This window comes from Pongo pygmaeus, chromosome 13, assembly GCF_028885625.2.
Source record: "Pongo pygmaeus isolate AG05252 chromosome 13, NHGRI_mPonPyg2-v2.0_pri, whole genome shotgun sequence".
NCBI lineage: Eukaryota > Metazoa > Chordata > Mammalia > Primates > Hominidae > Pongo > Pongo pygmaeus.
The window spans coordinates 114,940,321-114,961,469 of record NC_072386.2 but is presented as its reverse complement, the minus strand read 5'-3'; the positions used below and the strand labels follow the sequence as shown (position 1 = coordinate 114,961,469).

Here is a 21,149-nt window from a genome sequence, read left to right as displayed (position 1 = left end):
AGCCAAAGATGTCATCTCTCTCCAGACAGACCCCGCCTCCTGCTGTCTCACCTGGTCACCTACGCCCCAGTCAAATTCCAAACCAAGAGTCTTCCCCCGGTCTGCTAGGCCAGCAGCCCTGCCACTCCCTCCCAGGTAGACCCACGTCCCCATTAACAAGGGGGTGTTCCAGGAGGTGGGAAAGGCATCAACACCTGTTGGGCTGTCACAGCCAGCTCCTAGGGGTCCGGTCACTGTGTCTCAGGGTGCAAGTCACTCTTCCTTCCTCCCCACTGTAGTCTGTTTCCAGCTACAGTGGTTGGCCGACCAGACCTCTCAGGCTCCAGGGATGTCTGTGACGCCCTTTGACGTGTCAAAGATGTCCACCAAACCCTAACTCGCCCGCTGAGCTTGGCCTCCCAAGTTGTGCCCTCAAAGGCACCCTGAGACTCCCCAGAACTTGCAGACTGGCTCCCAGCACCCTTCTCCCTCTGTGTCCTCAGGGCAGCCCAGCTCCCCTCCCTGCCCCACACCTTCCACAGACTGTTCTGGGGTAAACCTGCTCTCTCAAAATAGATGACAGGACATGAGACCACAGGGAAGTGGATGGTATGGACTGCAGAACACGCCCAACTCAGGGTCAGGGGGGCCCTCGCTGGTTGCAAGTCCTGCCAAGCCTGGATCATGCAGTCTCCTGCTTGGGAAGCTGCAGAAACTCAACCAACTTTGACCCACAGGCTTGGTCATTTGATGTGGTTCATCCTAGTGTGGACAGATCAGTCAGTAGGTCTCTTGCTGTCTTTTTAATCTGTGCACACAGAGCACTGTCAGATCAGTGTCACATGGAGGGGCATTATGGGTGCACCTGCCTCTTCCCTCCCCACCCCTGCCTCTGCCTCAGCACAGGCCTCATCTCCCACCTGGGACTCCCAGCGCTCAGTGCTCTCCCTGCCAAGCCCTCAAATGCAGATGGGACCATGGCACCCTCAGTGTCTCCACCATTTGTGCCAAGTTCCTGCACTGGAGTGCAGGTGACATCCCCAGGTGATACAGTGGAAGACCCAGGGTATAAAGAGCCCCAGGATAAACAGATAAACACGAGCACCTTCCCCAGGCATCTTTGTTAGGGGGAATATGAGAGGGAGCAGAATGTAAAATGCGCATGAATTTGAAGATAAAACCGAGCCTCCTGCAGGCTCCGCAGCTGCTTCCAGCTGCACCCCCAGACCCCTCGGGGTGACATGTTCACCGTCCTCTGCCCTTAGGGATACCTCCAGGGAAAGAGTGGAGAACTGTCTTCAGTGAGAAGGTTCCATCTTTATCTCAGAAAGCACCAGCCTCGGCCCACAGGTCACCCCCGCGAGACCCATGCACACATCGGCTTACCTGCCCACCTGCCCCAGGGCCTCCCATGTACTGGAAACTGTGGCAGTGGAATCTTGACCCTGTCACTCACCAGCTGAGACCTTGGGCAAATACCACTGGGGAGGAGCCTAGCAGGTGCTTGGGAATGTCATCCCTCCCCACGTGGCGTTGACCGCATTCTCCAACAGCTGTGGCCAGAGGCCATGGTCTGCACACTCTCAGGAGCTCACCTGTGGCCTCACATGGGCAGGGCTCCAGAAGCAGTGCAAGGGGGACTGGGAATAAGAGCTAATAATTGCAGGGCCCTGATCATGCTGGGTCCTGCCCTATGCTCTTCACCTCTATTAGCCCATCTCATTTTGTCAACAACCCCATGAGGTAAGGACTGTTATGGTCCCATTTCACAGATGAGAAAACTGAGGCACGAAGAGGTTAAGAGATTTGCCCGGGTCCCAAGGATCACAGACAAAAGGAGCCAGGATTTGAACCAACAACTGCATATTTGTCCAAAACTACAGCACTGCACTCCCCGCAGGTTCTTACACAGCAACACCATCACCTTTCCAGCTGGCTCCACCCAGAATGGGCCCTCTCTCCACTTGAGAATCGGGCCTGTGCTGCTGATGCACAGGGGTGATCTCAGGGCTGGCGGACCACAAGGGCCCCTTTCCTCCACAGGGTCCCCAGGGGCAGGAGCCCCCGGAGACTCTGCCCCACTGACCACAGCAAGCTGATGCAGCACCACCGTCTACACTGCCTTTGCTGCCAAACCCCAGTCATTACGAGCTGCTCTGTCCAGAACCTAACAGAACCTGAGGCACTGTTAGCCTCCAGGGAGGAGCCGGCGGGTGTTGATGTTCCTTGTTCTAGGAAAGCAGCAGCCGCGGAGGACTCTGCAAGCCCCTGCCCACCGAAAGCCAGAGAGGGTCCCTGCTGAGGGGAAGGAGGCGGGGAGGCGTGGGGGGAAGGAGGAAGGGAAAAAGGAAGGGATGAGGGTTCCTGTGGGCCAGGTCTTTCCCATTCACCCTCGGGGCTGTTGGCAGACCCATTTTATAGATGAGGAAACCGAGGCTCAGAGGAAAAGAGGCTCAATGCCATTAGGCTGATAAGCTGCAGAGAAAGGATTCAAATCCAGATCTCAGTGACTCTAAACCCCCTCTTTGTTCCAAGGAATCCACTGCCTCTTGGGGCTCTCCATGGGTATTGGATTTTAGGGCATCTTGTTCTATTGGTCCACACCCCAACAGAAACCCAAGCCCTTTGCTCCGGAAGTTCCTGCCAGAAACTGCTTCTTAGGGCGTTCAGATGCAGAAAGACCAAGGCAAAGGGGACGTGGAAGGACGAGCCACAGGGAGCAGGGAAAAGACCCTTAGCACATGCGTGCAGGCACCTCCGGGTAACACTGAGGACTGCCCATCCCTGGGATCCCGCGGCTCCTGCCAAGTTGCAGAACAATGAGGTAGTAGCTGCCAAGCCCAAGTCAGGGGCCAAAAATCCATGGAATGCAAGACCCAGAGCTGCAGGCCACACTGAACACCACCTCAAAGAGGGCTTTTCTTCTGCCTCAAGCAAGGGCCCTACATTTTGCAAGGCACTGTGGATAGCTGCACAGTGAGGCTTCCCAGCTCAGGTTCCTGGCTTTAGGCTGCCGTGTGCTGTGTGTCCCCAGGCACCGAGGGACCAGATTGGGAGGAGCCTCAGGGTTCAGTGAGGCTGGCGGGGAGCTGGACTGAGGGAGTCCAGGTCCTGGCCTGGTTTCATCTAACCACGCTGCGTCTCAGTTTCTTCATCTGGAAAATGGGCTAACAGTCAGATCTTCCTCTTAGGGTCACTGTAAACTCCTTAGCACAGAGCCTGGCACATGGGAAGAGACCTCTGAGGCTTTAGCTAAGAGGCTATTTAGCTATTGAAGCTAACCCTCACTTGTACAATGGAGGAGTGATCACCTCCATGTGACAGACACAGGGCCTGAGGCAGGGACTTGCCCAGGGTCATCCCTGCCCCAGGTAACACAGCTGTTAAGTGACACAGCTGGGGCTGTTGGACCCAAGATCGCTGCTCTATGTCCTATGCTGCATGGCTTCTTTAGGACTGCTCTGGAGCAAACGTCTTCATCATCTCTGTGAGCCGTGGCTGCCTCTGCAAAGCTGCTGTGCCGCACCCTGCCCGGCCATGGATGAGGCTCTCACTAACGTGGGCTGTGACCCTAGGGAGACATGAGCGCTTGGGTTTAATCCAGGCACCTGCTGGAAGGGATCAGCTGCTGTAATGGGCTGGCTCTGAGGTTCCAAGTGGTCTTTCTGACCAAGGCTGTCATGTGGCCCTTGCCTCTGAATTTTTGGAAACTTCACCTAGGGGGAAGTCCCTCCTGTGCCTCCTGTCAAATGCCACACTTCATGGAGAACGGTGGCTCATCGTGGCCCGGCTAGTGACGCATGACTTCAGACACCAGGAGGGCTCTGTCCAAGGACCCTGCTTGGAGCAGGTTTGGGGGCATGAGCTTGCAAGGGTCCATGTGTACTGGGGTCCATGGAAGTGCATTCATATACTGGATCTTAACACCTCTCCTTGCTCTGAACCCCGGAGGTGGTAACAGTGTGTGTCCTGACTGCCTCTCCTGCTCCTGTGTGTGCACGTGCACAGACATGGTCAGGGGTCATCTAATGTCCACCAGGCTCGTTCTGTCTCGTTCTGTCCACTGAAGCAGAGGGTAGAGGTGGCAAAGGCAGTTGTGGCTCCCAGACTGACAGGTGTTGCCAAGCCCAGGGAGAACCACACTCTTGGCCTTGGAGGTCAGCCTTGGCCAGACACTGTACTCCTCCCCAGTTTCCCTGAGCAAGGCCCCTCCTCTGTGCCTTCAGCCGAGAGGACAGCTTCACAGGTTGTTTTCCCTAAAGCAGGAAGCTGTCCCTGTGGCTTCACACTCAGGCACACACAGCTTTCTCTCTGCCCCGAGTGAATGGTACTGGCAGCACCAGCGCCAGCACCAGGGGCGATGTCTGTTGGTCCAGTTGGCTCCTGGTGGCAGGAGCCTAGGATGGATGTCCACTGCCTGGAGCCTTCAGCCAGCCTGCAGAGGCTCCACTGCCCGACATGTGCCCTAGGGAGCTGGAGATCGGAGGCCCGGCAAGGACAGTTCACTGCACTGGCCACTGGCTGGGTCAAGGCTGGACCAACTTCAACATCAGCCAACATCCACGGGTAAAACGGCATTTCCCAAGAAACCTGCAAAGTACCATCACCCTCGTTTTGCTGATGAGGAAACTAAGGCTCCAAGGAGAAACATGGCTTGCCAAAGTTGAGTCGGGAGGGAGCTGCCATTTGAACCTGCTTCTCAGACTAGCCAGACTGAGCAATTACAGAAAGAAACTCATCGCAAGCCCAGGGGCTGTAAGGAATGCCACGCCCAGGCAGACTGGCTGGCAGGGAGGACCAGAATAACAGTCCCCGCCAACACAGCGTGCACCACACATACGCCAGGCAGGTGCCCAGTGCCGCTTGTACCTCGTTCACACTTACAGACCCCTAGGCGGGTGCCGCTGTGATCCACACTGTTCAGAAGAGAAACCAAAGTTCAGACAGGTTGAGTGACGGGTGCCAGGTCACACAGCAGGTGGCAGGCAGAACTGACACTCGAAACCAAGTCTGCCTTGGTCCAAACTGCCTTGGAAGAGGGTGTGAATAAATGACTGAATGAATGAATTCTGGCCTAGAGCTGTGGCTCTGGCTGCTGGGCCCTTCCCCAGCCCCAGCCCCCCTTCTCGTCTGGTCTCAGGATAAGCAGACATTGCCCATTCATCACTTGACAGGAAGCAGCCCGATCTCAGGCCAGAGTCATGGGGGCCTGTCGAGCTGGAGGGGACAAGCCACAGATGGAGTCTGGTTTCCGGCTGGGTCCTGTGTTCCCTCATGCTCGCCCCAGCCCTCCACCTGCAAAGCCATGCATCCTGCCCGGATTCTGCAGCTCCATGACCAGTGGAAGCCTGGCTGCTCGAAGGTGCAGGGATGCAGGACCATAAGCCACTCCTGGAAGGTGGCCATGCAGACAGGTTCCCCGCTGCCCCCTTCCTCAGGGTGGTGGGGCCTCCCCCAGGGTGGGCCTGCAGGATCAGGAGGCCAGCTGACTGGGGGCCACACGGTGCCCACCCAGAAACAGGGCCGCTGTAGCCTCCGGATGCCTTGCCCTCCCCCAGGGCCCACACCTGGTCTTCATCCAGTCCCACCCATTCTTCCTCCAAATGTCTTCACTCACCCCAGGGCCTCCACCCTGTGCTGGCCTTGTCCCTTCTCATTGGGTCCCTACAGTTACCTTCAGCCTCCACACTCCCCTGTAGCCAGCCTCCAGCCCACCATGGAAAGGTTTTCCTAACGCACAAGGCTGAACCTGCCAATCTCTTCCGAAACTCCACAGCAAAAGGTCCGCACACTAGAGCAAGCCATTCCCTGACCACCTGACACGAGCCTGCCCTCAGGCATTTGCCCCCAACATCCCCCAGGCCTTGCATGCAGCCATATTAAATGAGCGGTCTCCCTCCCCAGCAACACAGCACCCTGGTCCTTCCACGTCGTTCCACACACCAGCCTTGGACTAAAAACCCATCGGTGCTTCTCAATGGGCAAAGTCCCACTCATCTGCCAGGACCAGATCTCTCGCCCCTCCTTCATCTTGGCACTTCTTTTTTTTTTTTTTTTTTGAGATGGAGTCTTGCTTTGTCACCCAGGCTTGAGTGCAATGGCGCGATCTCTGCTCACTGCAACCTCTGCCTCCTGGGTTCAAGCAATTCTCCTGCCATTTGAACCTGCTTCTCAGACCAGCCAGATGGAGCAATTATAGAAAGAAACTTAGCATAAGCCCAGGGGCTGGAAGGATTACCATACCCAGGCAGACTGGCTGGCAGGGAGGAACTAACACACTACTCAGACTCCCGAGTAGCTGAGATTACAAGCACACACCATCATGCCCAGCTAATTTTTGTATTTTTAGTAGAGACGGGGTTTTGCCATGTTAGTCAGGCTGGTCTCGAACTACTGACCTCAGGTGATCCTCCCACCTTGGCCTCTCAAGGTGCTGGGATTACAGGTGTGAGCCACCACACCCGGCCATAGTCTTGGCACTTCTTATGGGACCTTGGGGAAGTCCCATCCCCTCCCTGAGCCTTAAACGTCCCCATCCACAAAAAGGAACAGCCCGAGCTTGCAGGGAGGCTGCGAGGACTCTGTGAGCACACAGTGGGCAGCCAGGGGGCACCAAGGCCCCTTCTTCCCTTTCCCATCTGGTGGCATCTACACACGTTTCTCCCTAAAGGTAGGCTGTTGAGGACACAAACTGCTTCCTGTGACACCATGTCTGCCTCCTCTGCCAGCCTTTAAGGGCAGGGACTGACCCTTGCAGTCATCTCTAAACCTTCAGTGCCTCACCCAGGGTCCCATGAAAAGTGGGCACCCAGGGGGAGTTGGCAGAATGAATCTCTGACTAGTAGGTGGAGGCGGCTTTCCCCACCCTCCCGCAACCCCAAGGAACCTCTGCTGAGGGCTCAGCATCCCTGTGGTCATAGATCAGACAAAAGTCACTGGCGATTTAAAACCAACTGGGCCACACACTGCAGGGTTCCCAGTGCCTTTTTGAAAATCCAGGAGCATCCCAATCACCTTTCACTTCCTCCTCGGGTAATAAAACCCAATTCTGGAAGAAAAAAAAAGCAGAAGCTATAAACATCTTGTCCCTCAGTTAAAGGAGCAACAAAGCATTTGGCTTCTGCCCAGAAGGTTCTTGACTCTGGAACCTGGTCAATGCTGGGTCCACTCCCAGCCTCCCTGAAGATGAAGCTGAGATCTGCTGAGGGCTTCCTCTGTGTCAGGCACTGCAGGCAGCAGCTCAGCACATCCCTGCTGTGAGGTCTGCAAGCCCTTCATTTTTACAGATGAAGAAACTGAGGTGCAGAGAAGTTAAATGACTTGTCGAGCTCATGCAGCTGATAAGCAGCATGGCCTGTTTTTGAACTCAGATCCAACCCTCTCCAAAGTCTGCATTTTAATCATTTGCCTGAGGTGATCCTTGGCGACCACAATGCAGCTGGGGAAAGCTGCAGTCTCACTCTAGGAGTCCCAGGCCTGCTAGCAGGCCCACCATCCCAGAGACCCCTGCCTGCCTGGGAAACGATCTTGCTCTCACCTCGAGGCCTTGGCAGGCTCTGCTCCTCCTGCCTGGAATGAGCTGCCTCCCAGCAAACTTCTCTCCTGGACATCTCCTCCAGGCAGCCTTCCTGGACTCACCCAGTCACTCCCAGCTCCACAGCCTACTCCCCCGTGCTGTCTCTAATTCATGTGTCTTACTCCCCTTGAACATGGGAATGTCCTTCAGGGTAGAGACTAAACCACTCTCTCCATGGCCCCAGCAGGTGGCAGAGGAGAGGCTGGGTAACTGGTTGCTGACTCAGTACAGACACACCTGAGGCCAGGAGGGAGAAGCCTGGCCCCCCAGACCAACTCATGCCAGGGGGACCACTGGAGAGAGGCTGGGGCTTAAGGGAAGGGATGGATTTCAGAGCAGAACCGCAGCTACTACCCTGCTGACCGACAGTGGAAGGACGACCAAGTGGAACAGCCCCGGGGGCTGGAGGGCTTCGGTGTTTGTAAAAAGCTCACCCTGGGTCCCAGGTGAGCATCTAGAATCCCATCCAGCGGCCTCCATGCAGGGAAAGCTTTCAAGCCCCTGGCCTCCCCTAATTTTCTCTCCTTCCTACAGGCAGGAAGGGGCAGACAAAACCCACCCTAGAGAAAGAATTGCTTTTTCTGCTTCCCTGGAAACTCAGAAGTACTGGCCAAGCCGGGGGATTACTCAATGTGAAACCAGCCGTCAGCAGCCACCCCTGTCCCAGGCTAGTGGCAAAGGTCCTGCCAGGCTGGTGGGACGGGCCGAATGGGCAGCCCCACCAGCAGGTGGTTGAGCCAGCGGTGGGTGGCAGAGGTGCAGCCAGGTCGAGGTCCCTGGAGCCCCAGCCCTGGAGGTCCCTGGGGCCTGGTTCTCCATCCCTCGCTGGACACACCCCTGAGAGCAAGCGGTTCCCATAGCAGGAGGCAGAGAACGTCTGGGTACCTTTTGAAGTGGCTCCTGAGAAGCTCCAGGGAAGGTCTGCTCCGCTCTGGGTTGAGGGCAGACATGAGGTGCCTGGGCCTCCAGGGAGCTGGGTGGCCTCTCTGGGCTGGGGTGGGTGCAGGAAGAAGGGCCTCTGTCTCTGCATGGGACTTCCCCTTCCCAAGACTCCAGTCCCCAGACACCGCCAAAAGGAAACTCCCCCACCACGCGCTGCTCTAAAAATAGCTCCGGCTGCCACCTCCAAGGCGAATGGAACTTGTCACAGCCGCCACGGAGCCCCCTGCTCACCAGGGACTGGAATCTGATGGCAGCGCCACCCGATTAGACTGGTGTAGGCTCAGGGAGGGACAAGGGTCCTTTCCTTTGGTCCTGTGCTCGCTCCCCACCTATCCACACTGGAGCCCAGCAAAATGCTGAAAAGCATAACCGTTCTTGCTGTCTGTTTATTTATTTATTTGAGATGGAGTTTCACTCTTGTTGCCCAGGCTGGAGTGCAGCAGCATGATCTTGGCTCACCGCAACCTCCGCCTCCCAGGTTCAAGTGATTCTCCTGCCTCAGGCTCCCGAGCAGTTGGGATTACAGGCACCCACCACCACGCCCAGCTAATTTTGTATTTTTAGTAGAGACGGGGTTTCTCCATGTTGGTCAGGCTGGTCTCGAACTCCTGACCTCAGGTGATCTGCTGGCCTCGGCCTCCCAAAGTGCTGAGATTACAGGCGAGAGCCACTGTGCCCGGCCCTTGCTGTTCCTTTAAAAGCTTAACCCTTTCTATTCTCTCCTTTGTAAACTGGGCCCAAATCCTTGGTTGCCCATGAGATGAAAGCCCTGGCAGGCGGCAGTCCTGGTTCAAGTTCTGGCTTAGCCACGTCCCAGCTGTGTGCACCTGCGTTCTCATGGGTAAAACAGGGACAAGGGTAGTATCTACTCCCCGGGGTGCTGGTGGATTACACGACATCGCACGAGTCGAAAGAGCTTAGGGCCAGGCCAGGCACATAGCAGATACCCCATCAGTGGGGTTGTTATTTGATTGTTATTGCATCCTTATTCGGGCCCTGCATTCTCCAAAACGAGGGTGCGGGTCCAGGATCAGAGGATGTGGAGTGTTCCTGTCTTCCCTTTAGGACCCTGCAATGACTCAGACACAGTTCCTGTTCTTACAGGTCCCCAGGAGCAGGCCCTGGAACTGCTACCCACAAGCCAAAAAAAGCATGAAGCTGCTCAGGAAAAGAACCCATGGCTGCTGCTTCTGGCTGGGCCAGGTCACGGGGAGCTTCGGACAACAGGTAGAAAACCTGAGGTGGCCCAGAAGGACCAGCAGGGTTTGGAATAAAGGGGAAGGGGATTCCCAGTACAGGACACCGTGGGATCAAGGGCACAGAGACCAGACAGACCCCTCGCCACCCAGTCTGTGAGAGGAATCTGGGCTCTGCAGGCCAGCCCCAGCCCTTGGTCCCCAAGCGGGGCTCTCCATGGCCAGCACCTGCTTCCTTTTTCAGAATGAGCCACTTCTGCCCTGGGCAAACCACCCCTGTGCCCCATCTGCAGCTCATCGCCACTGGGACTGACACAGGCATACGGCAGCTAAGGCCCTGGAGGACGCGTGAGTGAGATCCTGGCACCAAGGCTCTGCCACCTGACACACACCTTCCCGCCAGCCAGCCCCAACTGTCAGGCACATACCAGGTGCCAGCACCCTTGGGGGCTGAGGCTGGGCCCAGGCCAGCCGTCCACAGGTCCTGGGGGCTGGACTCCCAGTCAGGACCTGGTGCGTGCGGCACCCCTTGAGGAGGTGGCCACAGATCCATGTCCCCTACAACCCTGCTAGTGGGTGTTACCAGCCTCATTTCACAGAGAAGGCTCCAGATAGGCCAGGCCAGGGCCTCCTGAGAGTCACCGTGAGCCCCCAGCACAATCGCCACGCAGCTGTGCACAGCTCAGTGCATCCGGGTGATGGCATCTTCTTTGCCCAGTCCTACCACCCATACGGTGTGATGGGGCTGGCACATAGTCACAGCATCTGGGGCCACGCCATGGCAACCCCTGCACCTTCCTGTGTTGCTCTCCTGACCAGTATCCTCACTGAACCCTGGAGTTGGGCTTAGGAAGTATGTGGCCATTTTTAGCTCCGCAGGAGTGGCTTGTGCTCTGAGCTGTGCTGTGTGTGGTCTGGTGGCCCAGGACTCATACAGCCCGGACTCCCATAGGGCTGCATGGTCTTCGGAAAGTCACAGGCTATCTCTGGGCCTCAGTTTCCCTACCTGCAACATGAGTGGGTTGGACTCCACAGTCTAGAAGTGCCCTTCTTGTGCAGATGTTTCTTATATGGCTGACAGAGGATCCGTGACTCACTGGGTTGCTCTGAAATTAAACTGGGGATCCTGTATTTTAATCACATGCTCATTTCCGGGCACTAGAAAACCAGATCTTTTTGGTCTGGAATTGCTAAGGGAATTTGTTCTTGGACCCTGGATCACTTCTGAGCCCTCCAGCCCCTGCACACTGCCTTCCTCATGCATAGTAGCCATAGCGACGTGGGGCTGTGGCTTGGATGCCTCCTGGGCTCCCCAACACACAGCCATGGAGGTGTGTATATGGGGGCATGCCTCCAGGACACCCATCAGTGTCGGGTGCTGGGCCAGATCCTTCAGGGATAGTGCCAGCCTGTGTGCTCACAAAACAACCCTGGATGGCAGACAGTGTACCCATTTGACAGATGAGGAAGCTGAGCCTCAGGGAGTCCTAGCTGCAGAGGCAGAGCTTGGATGGGAATGCAGGCCTGAGTCCTGACCTGGATATCCTCAGCAGTGTGTCCAGAGCACCCTCCCCTCATCGAAGGAGCAGATGGAGTGTGTGTGTGTGTGGGTGGGGGGGGTGGTTCCAATCAAAGTCTTAACTAGGTCAGGCATGGTGGCTCACACCTGTAATCCTAGCACTTTGGAAGGCTGAGATGGAAGGATCACTTAAGCCCAGGAGTTCAAGGCTGTGGAGAGCTAGTATTGTGCCACTGCACTCCACCTGGGTGAAAGAGCAAGACCCTGTTTCTAAAAAAACAAAAAACAAAACACCAACCAAAAAACCCCAAAGTGCTTAACTGCGTTGCTGAATCACAGAAGGGGCTGTTAATTTCAACGTGGGGCAATGAAAGGGGCTGCAGGGAGGCAGTGTCCTGGATCTGGGAAGAGCAGGCCAGGCTCTGGGGAGGTGGAGAGGCAGCAGGCTCAGGGGTCTGAGAGCCCTGAGTGCAAATCCGGTGCTGCCTCCATCCGCCCATGTGAGCCTGGGCCAGTCCCAGGGTCGTCCCTTTGCAGTTCCCTCTTCTATAAACTAGGAGTCACAGTAGGACCCATCTTGTAGGGTTGCCGTGAGGACCAAGTGAGGTATTTTACATGCAGGTAAAATACCAGCCCAGGACTATCAGGGCCCAGGTATGCAGAAGAGCTTAATAAATGTGGGTACTGGGCTGAGCAGGGTGGCTCACGCCTGTAATCCCAGCACTTTGGGAGGCCGAGGTGAGTGGATCACTTGAGGTCAGGAGTTCGAGAGCAGCCTGGCCAACATGGCAAAACCCCATCTTTACTAAAAATACAAAAAATTAGCTGGGCGTGGGGGCGGGCACCCATAATCCCAGCTGCTCAGGAGGCTGAGGCAAGAGAATCACTTGAACCCAGGAGGCAGAGGTTGCAGTGAATTGAGGTCGTGCCACTGCACTCCAGCCTGGGTGATGGAGTGAGACTCTGTCTCAATCAATCAATGTGGGTACTGCCACTGTTATGATTCCTGTTATCATAAACAACCAGCACTCATGCAACAGCGATATCGCTGCAACAAGTATTTCCAGAAACCCACTTTCCAGGGAACCCCAGCCTTATGGACACCAGGCCTTTGGGCCTGTGGACCTGGAAGGAGGTGTCCAGGGCCTCTGGGGATCCCCCTTTTGGGAGGGTGAGACAGGCTGCACGGCTCCTGCTGCATCCTCCCAGGAGCTGGGAAGTGATGGCAAAGCATTTTACAAAGTTACCAGGACAATGAAACTGAGCTGGCCCCCTCCCCCACTGTCTCCATAAAATAAATCTTGGCCCGTGGCTGGTGAGAGACCCTATATATTTACATGACGATTGTGCCTCATGATCACAGGGCTCATGGTTCCAGCAGCAGCATGGGGCAGAGATGACAGGGGTCCTAGGAGAGTCACTGTTTTCTGGCGACTTTTATTGTCCATTATATCCCGGCGTTTACAGGGCTCTGCTCCAGGCCTGGCAGGAATATCGCACACCATGGGGCTGGCAGGGCTTAATATTCCAGTCTCGATCCTGCAGATCCATCCTCAGGTCTCATCCATCCAACCAAGTCTTTGTGTGATTTTGACACCCCAGGGAGCTCCACGGTCTCTGGTAGACAGGGCTGGGGTCTACAGGCACAGGTACTCCCACCCAAGCCATTGGCTTAGTTCTGGTCTGTTGTTTCAGCCTCGAGGGACACTCTTAACTCTGTGGCTGTCCTTGGGCGAGCAAGGGGCTGTGCAAATGAGAGAGCTATGGGGGTGCACTAAGCTGGCTTCTGGCTCGTGGGGGCAGGGATTTTGTGAGACAGCTGATATCACACTGGTTGCTTGAAATCAGCCATGGTGAGAATCTTTACACCATGGGAACTGGCAAATGCTAGAAGTCAGAGGTGTGTACAAATCTCCCTCATCCTAGAACTGTTTGTTGAACACTCACCAGCGTACCCCAGGGAAGGAATAACCCAGTGGGCACCTGAGCACCTGAAAGGACGTGGACTCAAGAGACAGGTGTGAATCCTGACTTCCTCAGCCACTTGCAGTGTGACCTTCAGTAAGTAATTTCACTTTCTGAGCCTCAGCTTCCTTATCTGTAAAATGGGTCATACCTAAACTCCTGCGGTTGCTATGAAGATGAGGACACTTTATGGAAATTTCCCTGGGTGACACTCGGTATGTAATAGGTAACTTTTATCATTCATTTATTCAACACTTACTAAGCACCTATTCCATACCAGACTCTGTCTTGGTGGCAGGGATACAGAAATGCCCCAGAGGGTGACATGACACATTTCTTCTGGGCGGTTTTTTTTTTTTTTCTTTTTTGAGACAGTGTCGCTCTGTCACCTAGGCTGGAGTGCAATGGTGCAATCTTGGCTCACTGCAACCTCCACCTCCCAGGTTCAAGAGATTCTCCTGCCTCACCCTCCCAAGCATCCAGGGTTATACCTACATGCCACTACACCCAGCAAATCTTTCTATTTTTAGTAGAGACGGGGTTTCACCATGTTGGCCAGGCTGGTCTCAAACTCCTGACCTCAGGTGATCCACCCACCTCAGCCTCCCAAAGTGTTGGGATTACAGGCATGAGCCACCACATCTGGCCTGGGCAGTTCTTGATGGTCTGCAGAGTGACTTTTGTCCACACTATCGTAGGGAGCCTCCTGACAACCTTGAAAGGTGGGAAGAGTGGGAATGATGTTCATTTTTGAGATGAGGAGATGGGGGCTCAGGAGTGGCCATGACTTGCCCAAGGCCCCTTATCAGCGGGTAGCAAGGTGGGGCTTGGCCCCGCATTTGCCTACGTCGTGCTCCAGGCCCACCTTGGCACCCACCTCTGAATTCCCAGGCCCAACCAGGCTGGCCCCTGCTGGTGCCAGGGTAACCTGAAAGTGAGCCTACACAAAGGACAGGAGGACCTGGGGGCCCCAATCCTGGGTTTGAGTCTTGTCTCCATGACCTCCTGGCCCCTAGGTCTTTCCCCTAGGGATCCCCATCACTAGGCCAAGGGGGCTGCACCCTGGACGCTCCTGACCCTGATGTCCCAGGGTCTGTCCCCAGGCTTCCCGGTGTGGCCAGCTGTCCCTCTGTCCCCCGCAGCCAGGGAGGACTTGGACATATCAACACCTGCTGTGCCCCAGCTGGATCCCAGGTGAGCCAGGGCCTCTCAGCAGGAAGGAAGAGGGGAGTGAAGTAGGATAGGGCTTGTGTACCTCATCTCACCCTGCCAGGCAGGGCTCATGCACCCATTTCACAGATGAGAAAACTAAAGCTCAGAGAGGGGAAGTCCCTACTCGTGTCAGCAGCTTCGGAGACAGATTCACACCCTAGGCTGGCAGCCTCTGGAGCTCATGGCTGGGGTGCCCAGCAGAAATCAGAAGGTGACCAGGCCCCTCAGGTCTAACGCCCTCGGGCCTGCAGACGGGACACGACTGGCCCCCGGGCCTCAGCCCCGAGTGGCTCAGGAGCTCAGGAGCACTACAAGGAAACAGGAGAGCGAGAAAAGTGCAGGCCAGTCTGATGACTCAAATCACCTTTGACACGAGGAGGTGGGCAGAAGTACGCAGCATCTCTGGTGGGTTTCGCCTCGCTTCTTAGAAGGATGCGTCACCAGATTTTGTTTAATCAGCACTCACCCGACCTTCGTCCGAGGTGGCACCTCTCAGCTGGCTTGTCTCTGTGGCAATCACAGACTGGCAGGTGGGGCCACCTCCCTGTCAACAGGGGACACCTTCTCATTTCACAGCCGGGGAACCTAAGGCTGGGGGATTGGTTCCGGGACACACAGCAGGGACTCAAGTCTTCCAACTCCTTTGTCAAGAGGTTAATTTTTCTATTTGTGGAGAAGGGAAAGGAGGATCCTATAGAGCTTTAAAAGAAAGAGAGGGGAAAAAAAGAACTAACAGCTGAATAGAATTGCAACAAGGCCCCCAGCCAGCCCGAAGAGGTTTCAGACATTCTGTGCAGTCGGAATTCTTGTGGGCTGAAGGGTCACGCGATTTCCTTTGCAAAAGGCAGTGTTGAAAAAGTCTGACTGAGGGGGAGGGCAGGGAGGGGGAACCGTTCACGAGACTAGGAGTCATGAGTTTCAGCCTTGGCTGCCCCAATGACTTGCTGAGTGACCACAGCGAAGTCCCTTGCCCTCTCTGGGCCTCAGTTTATCTGTATTTATTTAGTATGTACCCAGCATCATTCTATGCACTTGAGTGATGTTAACTTACTTTAATCCTCATAACAGCCTTGTGAGACAGGTAAATTATTATCTCCGTTTTACAGAAGGGGAAAACTGAGGCTTACAGTACGCTGCCCAATAGAGGTGGAAAAACTGGGATCTGAACCCAGGTTGTGTGGCTCCAGAACCCACACTCCTAACTGCTGGTGGCCCGGCCCTCCTGCCTGCGGCCGGCCCTGGCTGCTGTCTCGTGTCCTTCCTGTCCTAACAGGTTTTGCATCTGCGGCTTGGACACCGTGGAGCCAGCGGGCCTGTGTTTGGAGATCCTGAACCATCCTCCTCGATCTCGGCTGTTGCTCCGATCTGCTGCCTCTTCCATGAACTCTGATTTCTTCAGTTCACTCAGTAGCCTTTAGAAACTATAGCCTGGGAGACTCTCGGGAGGCTCCCTGGGTCATGGCGGCCATCGACCCAGCTCTTTGAGCCTTGCTGAGAGCCTCAAGTCCAGGCAGGAACACACGACCCCACTCTGATGTCCGCTTGGAGTTTTACATGCAGGTCGGCCTCTGAGACTGCAGGAGGGGAGCCTGCCATTCAGGCATCCAAGAAAAGAGTGAGAAAAACATCTATTCATAGCCAAACAGAGCCTGCTCTGTGGAAACGGTGCTACCAACGCGACAAGCAGACCAGCTGTGTGAGGGCTTCCCGAAAAGTCTGACCTCAGAGCACCCGCATGGAGGGCTCAAAGGCTTGAGCGGTCACCAAGCCTGTAAAATATGCCTCGACATTCAACCGTGCTGTTCCTGAGGGAATACGGTTCTGACCCAAAACCCGGGCTTGCCTTCCAAAACGAAATTCTTCAGACAACAGACATTTTTTGGCTTAAACAATCTGCTGATCTGTTTTCCTCCACTCTCTAAAATAAGGAATACTCACACTAACAGCCACAAAATCACGTGCCACTACTCCGTGGCACCTACTGCACCATGTATTTGGGTCCACTGGCTCACCCCATGAGGTGGGTATTCCTGCCTTCATTTTGCAGATGGGGAAACTGAGAGTCAGAGTGATGCAAATTTGAAGACCTGGGAGACAGCAGAGGCAGGGGCTTGAACACTGGTGCCAGCCTGGAGTTGGGGATGAATCTTGGCAGATACTGTGTCATTAAGGGAAGCTCCCACTAGACATGCAAGAGCAGAGAAATCCTACAGGGGCAGGTGTGGAAGGACAGGGCCCAGCTGCAGTCAGAACAACTCCATAGAGACCGCCTCAGTCCTGCCTTTTTAAGCACTGGAACCCATTAACTGGGAATTTTGTGCTGAACGCCCAGAAAATCCCCGGAGCTTTGTTCATAGTTTTGGGTCAACATTGAATAATCATTAAACAAACGTTTGCGTGGTCACTGCCACACTCCCATTCCACTCCTGGGAGCAGGAAAGACCTGAGTCCGCTCACTTGAGGCCTCATGTTTCACCAGATCCCCAAGGACTCCGCCAGTCCACATCCAGTATTTTATTTTATTTATTTATTTATTTTTGAGACGGAGTCTCACTCTTCGCCCAGTATGGAGTGCAGTGGTGCCATCTTGGCTCACTGCAACCTCCACCTCCGTAGTTCAAGCAATTCTCGTGTCTCAGCCTCCCAAGTAGCTGGGATTACAGATATGCACCACCACACCTGGCCAATTTTTGTATTTTTAGTAGAGACAGGGTTTCAACATGTTGGCCAGGCTGGTCTCGAACTCCCAACCTCAGGTGATCCTCCCGCCTCAGCCTCCCAAAGTGCTGGGATTATAGGCGGAAGCCACTGTGCCTGGCCCACATCTGGTATTTTAAAGATGAGGAAACCAAGCCACACAGCAGAGGCGTCACATGCCTCCAGACATTCCATTATTTGCTCACTCAATGGACACACAAGTGCTGGGCACCAAGCGTGTGCCAGACAAGGGGGACCAATCTCCATCCTCAATGGGGCTCTCAGGCGTCCCTTAAACTACAACCAGGGTGCCCACTGCTCTGCAAAGCAGGGTGTGGAAACACAGGGAAATGTGCGTGCAGTCTACCTGGGGCATGAGATTTTTCCTCAGAACGGGAAGCAGCTCTGAGTGGAGGAATGGGGGCAGGGCACTCCAGGCAGAGGGCATGGCACGTGCAAAGGCCTGGAGGTGAGGCAAGCCCTGTGTGAATTGTGGGATAGAGGCCGAAATGACAGTAGTGGCATCAAGCCTGCAGAGGGGAGGCTAGGAAGTAGGATCCACAGGGCACTGCCACGACCTGCACATGGCTGGTAAGGGGTGCAGAGCCAGGGCTGGCACCCAGCTCTCCAGGCTCCCTTCCAGGGCTCCCTGCACATGACCCTCCCTCCCGCCATACCAAGTCTAGGTGGGTTTTACTCAATGGGTCATGTGACCAATCAATGCCTGAGATGCAGCTTAGCAGCCTCTGTCCTCTGTCCAATGCTACACGCGCACACTCAACTTCCCCACCCCTGCCCGGTCGTCTCAGCTAACTGTGTCCTCAGGATGTAGGGAAGGAAATGCCTATAGATTCTCCTTCCCAAGAGGCTCCACTGAGGCTCTGTCGCAGGAGTGGCATGAAATTTACGTTCTGGGCTCCAAGATGCTCTCTCTCATTCAGTATTGACTGAGCACCTACTATGTGCCAGGCCCTGGGCTAGGCACGGGAAGAGTTTGCCTTGTCATCCCCAGGCTTCCTGAGAGGGACAGGGCTGGAACTGTGCCTCCTACTTCACAGGAGAGAAGTGGGGCTCAGCAGGGCTCTGGGACTCCCTTGCTTGAGATCACTTGGCAGGGAGCTGTCAGGGCGGAAACGTCTGATCACAGGGCCTTTGCCAAAATAGATAAAGGCCTCTGGGGGAACAGGGGAGGCTGGATTCCCTCCTTCCTGCCCCACAGGCTGCCCTTTGTCCACAAAGCGGGGGAGGCTGTGCTGGTGGGCGCTGCCGGGAATGGCGGGGCCCTGTCATTACTGGGAGGGGCCGCTCTCCAACCCAAAAGAGCAAAGCCAGGGCTGGCGGCCTGTGCTGGGCGCTGAGACGTTCTCAGCCCTCAGTGGTCCTGGCTGGTGCCACCAAAGGACCAAATGCTGCAAGCCTGTTTTTAAAAAACATCGTGCCGAAGACCAAGATCTACTCAGCACTTGTCTTTGGGGCCTGTATGAAAGTGTAGGAACGAATCTGGGATGCAGAGAGTCAGGGAGACCCCGGCCCTCCCCTGTGCCCCTGAGTATTCAGTGGGCGTGTCTGACCCACCCCCTGTGGCCCCAGCCTGGCCCTTGCTGTGGTGACAGCGTTCCCCCACCAGACTCTGCTCCTTGGTCTCCCGTCTCCTCCTGGGAATGAGGGCAGGCTCCCCGGATCTGCCCTCCTCATCCCTTATGCCCCCAGAGTAATGTTTCCCCCAAACACTTGTCTATCTGGAACTGGGGCATAGGCCCTTACTTGGAGATACTAATCAAGTTAAGCTGGGGTCACATGGGATTAGGGTGGCCCAAATTCAATGACGGGTGTCTTTCTATGAGGGATGTACACAGAGACAGACGCACAAGGAAGAAGGCCATGTGGCAACAGAGGCGAGCACTGGAGGGACGTGTGGACAAGCCACGGAACACGGAACACAGAACAAGGAACAAGGAACAAGGAGGGTGGCTGGCGCCTGCCAGAAGCCAGAAAAAGGCATGGCAGGTGCTTTGTCAGAGCCTCCACGGGAACTGAGCCTGCCACCAGCCTGATTTCAGGCATCGCGCCTCCAGGATTCTCCATGAGAGAATGAATTTCTATTGTTTTCAAGCACCCAGTTTGCAGTAATTTGTTATAATATCCCTAGGAAGCCAATACGCACCACCGCACACCAGGGCAGAGCTGGAGGCTCACGTGTGGCCATGACTCAGAGGTTCTTGAGGCAACAAAGTCTGCCCCGGGCTCCACTTCTGTGTCTGGGGTGCAGAAGCACATCAATGGCTTCTGGGCCTGGAGGTGTCACAGGCCTGGACAGCTTCTCCCAAATTTTGAAGACAGACATAGGTTGCCACATTTTTCCAGCATCTAAAATAAAACGTCTACCTAGTATCACCATCTTTCATAAAAGAAAGGACAGGCCGGGTATGGTGGCTCATGCCTGTAATCCCAGCACTTTGGGAGGCTGAGGTAGGCAGATCACCTGAGGTCGGGAGTTCGAGATCAGCCTGGCTAGCATGGTAAAACCCTGTTTCTACTAAAATACAAAATTAGCTGGGTGTGGTGGCAGGCACCTGTAATCCCAGCTACTCAGGAGGCTGAAGCAGGAGAATCGCTTCAACCCTGGAGATGGAGCTTGCAGTGAGCTGGGATCGCACCACTGTACTCCAGTCTGGGAGACAGAGTGAGACTCCGCCTCCAAAAAAAAAAAAAAGAAAAGAAAAAACAGCTGACATGGAAAGTAGCTATGCCAAGCCAGGCCTTCCTTTTCTTATTTCACTGTGGGTCCGTGGAAGACTTCACACAGCCCTAGGCCTGGCCTGGGTCTGGGATTTGGGAACCAGTGGACTCAGGCCACTATGCTAGGTGACTTTTTCAATCCTGGCTGAGGAGAAGCATGGCCGACCTCCTCCACTCTCCTATGAGTACAAAAAGGGGGTCTCCCTCTCAGAAATGTGACCAGTATATTCCAGTGAACATGGGGGTAATTCTAGTGAACCCTCTCTGAGTACTGGGTGATTTCCTGGTCTGAGGGAGGAGGCCCCCAGGTCAGTCACCAGGCAGCCCGCTGGTGAGAAAGAAAAGAAAACACAAGCGAAAAGCGGGAGATGCAGCAGGGAAACTCTGATCTTTCTCAAGAAAAACAAAGCAGACAGGGTGCGGTGGCTCATGCCTGTAATCTCAGCGCTTTGTGAGGCTGAGGTGGGTGGATCACCTGAGGTCAGGAGTTCGAGACCAGCCTGGCCAACATATGGAGAAACCCCATCTCCACAACAAATACAAAAATTAGCTGGCTGTGGTGGCATGCACCTGTAGCACCAGCTGCTTGGGAGGCTGAGGTGGGAGGATCCCTTGAGCCCAGGAAGTCAAGGCTGCAGTGAGCCGAGATCACACCACTACACTCCAGCCTGGGCAACAGAGCAAGACCCTGTCTCAAAAAAAGAAAAAAATGAAGAGAAAAAAGCAAAGCAAAGCGTGAAATTATACACAATGTGCAGATGTCAAGGCTGAGGACCCCAGCTCTCTGCAGGGTCCCCTCATAAACCCGTGCCTGGCCACAGAGTGAGGGGCCAGATGCCTGGTGCTCCAGGAATAGCTTTCCAAACATGTGGCCTTGGAGGCCTGATGACCCAATGGACACTGGTCACCTCATGCTTGGAAAACGTCACACCCATGTCTGCCCCACGGTACCCAGTGCTGGGACAGCAGCCCAGGGAAACATTCGCATGAGCATGAGGAATGTTTCTTCTCCAGCAACTCCAGGCGCCGCTGCCATCTCTAAGGACGCTCCGATGGTAGGGATACCCTCTCCTGGAGTGCTCGGCCGGGACAGTCTCCGCGTGAGCAGCAAGCCTCACTCAGATGATAAGGTCTGACGCCATACCCTTCCAGGCCCCAATTTCAACTCCCCTCCCTCCTGTTCTGCACGCCTAGACCGGGGGCAGGGTGGGCCCCAGTTCTCAGGAAGCCAGGAAACACACTCTTTTCTGGGCTAAATGCCCAGATTCCTCGAGCAGTCACAGGACACACTTTTTCTGAGCTGATCCAAAGCCACAAGTGTGGA

The 21,149-nt window shown here is 55.2% G+C and overlaps 1 protein-coding gene across 6 annotated transcripts in view; it reads right to left on the bottom strand.

The window, feature by feature from the left end:
- Positions 1-21,149, bottom strand: part of NEK6 (NIMA related kinase 6) — a 105,101-nt gene that overhangs the window by 61,648 nt on the left and 22,304 nt on the right. The window contains exon 1 of one of the 6 annotated variants that reach the window (XM_054501520.2): positions 8,441-8,566. The exons of 4 other annotated variants lie outside the window; for them this stretch is intronic. The gene's annotated coding sequence lies outside the window, so the exon portion shown is untranslated. Of the gene's footprint in view, positions 1-8,440; positions 8,567-21,149 lie in introns of those variants that run through there. One more of the 6 variants, XM_063649926.1, reaches the window with a different exon arrangement.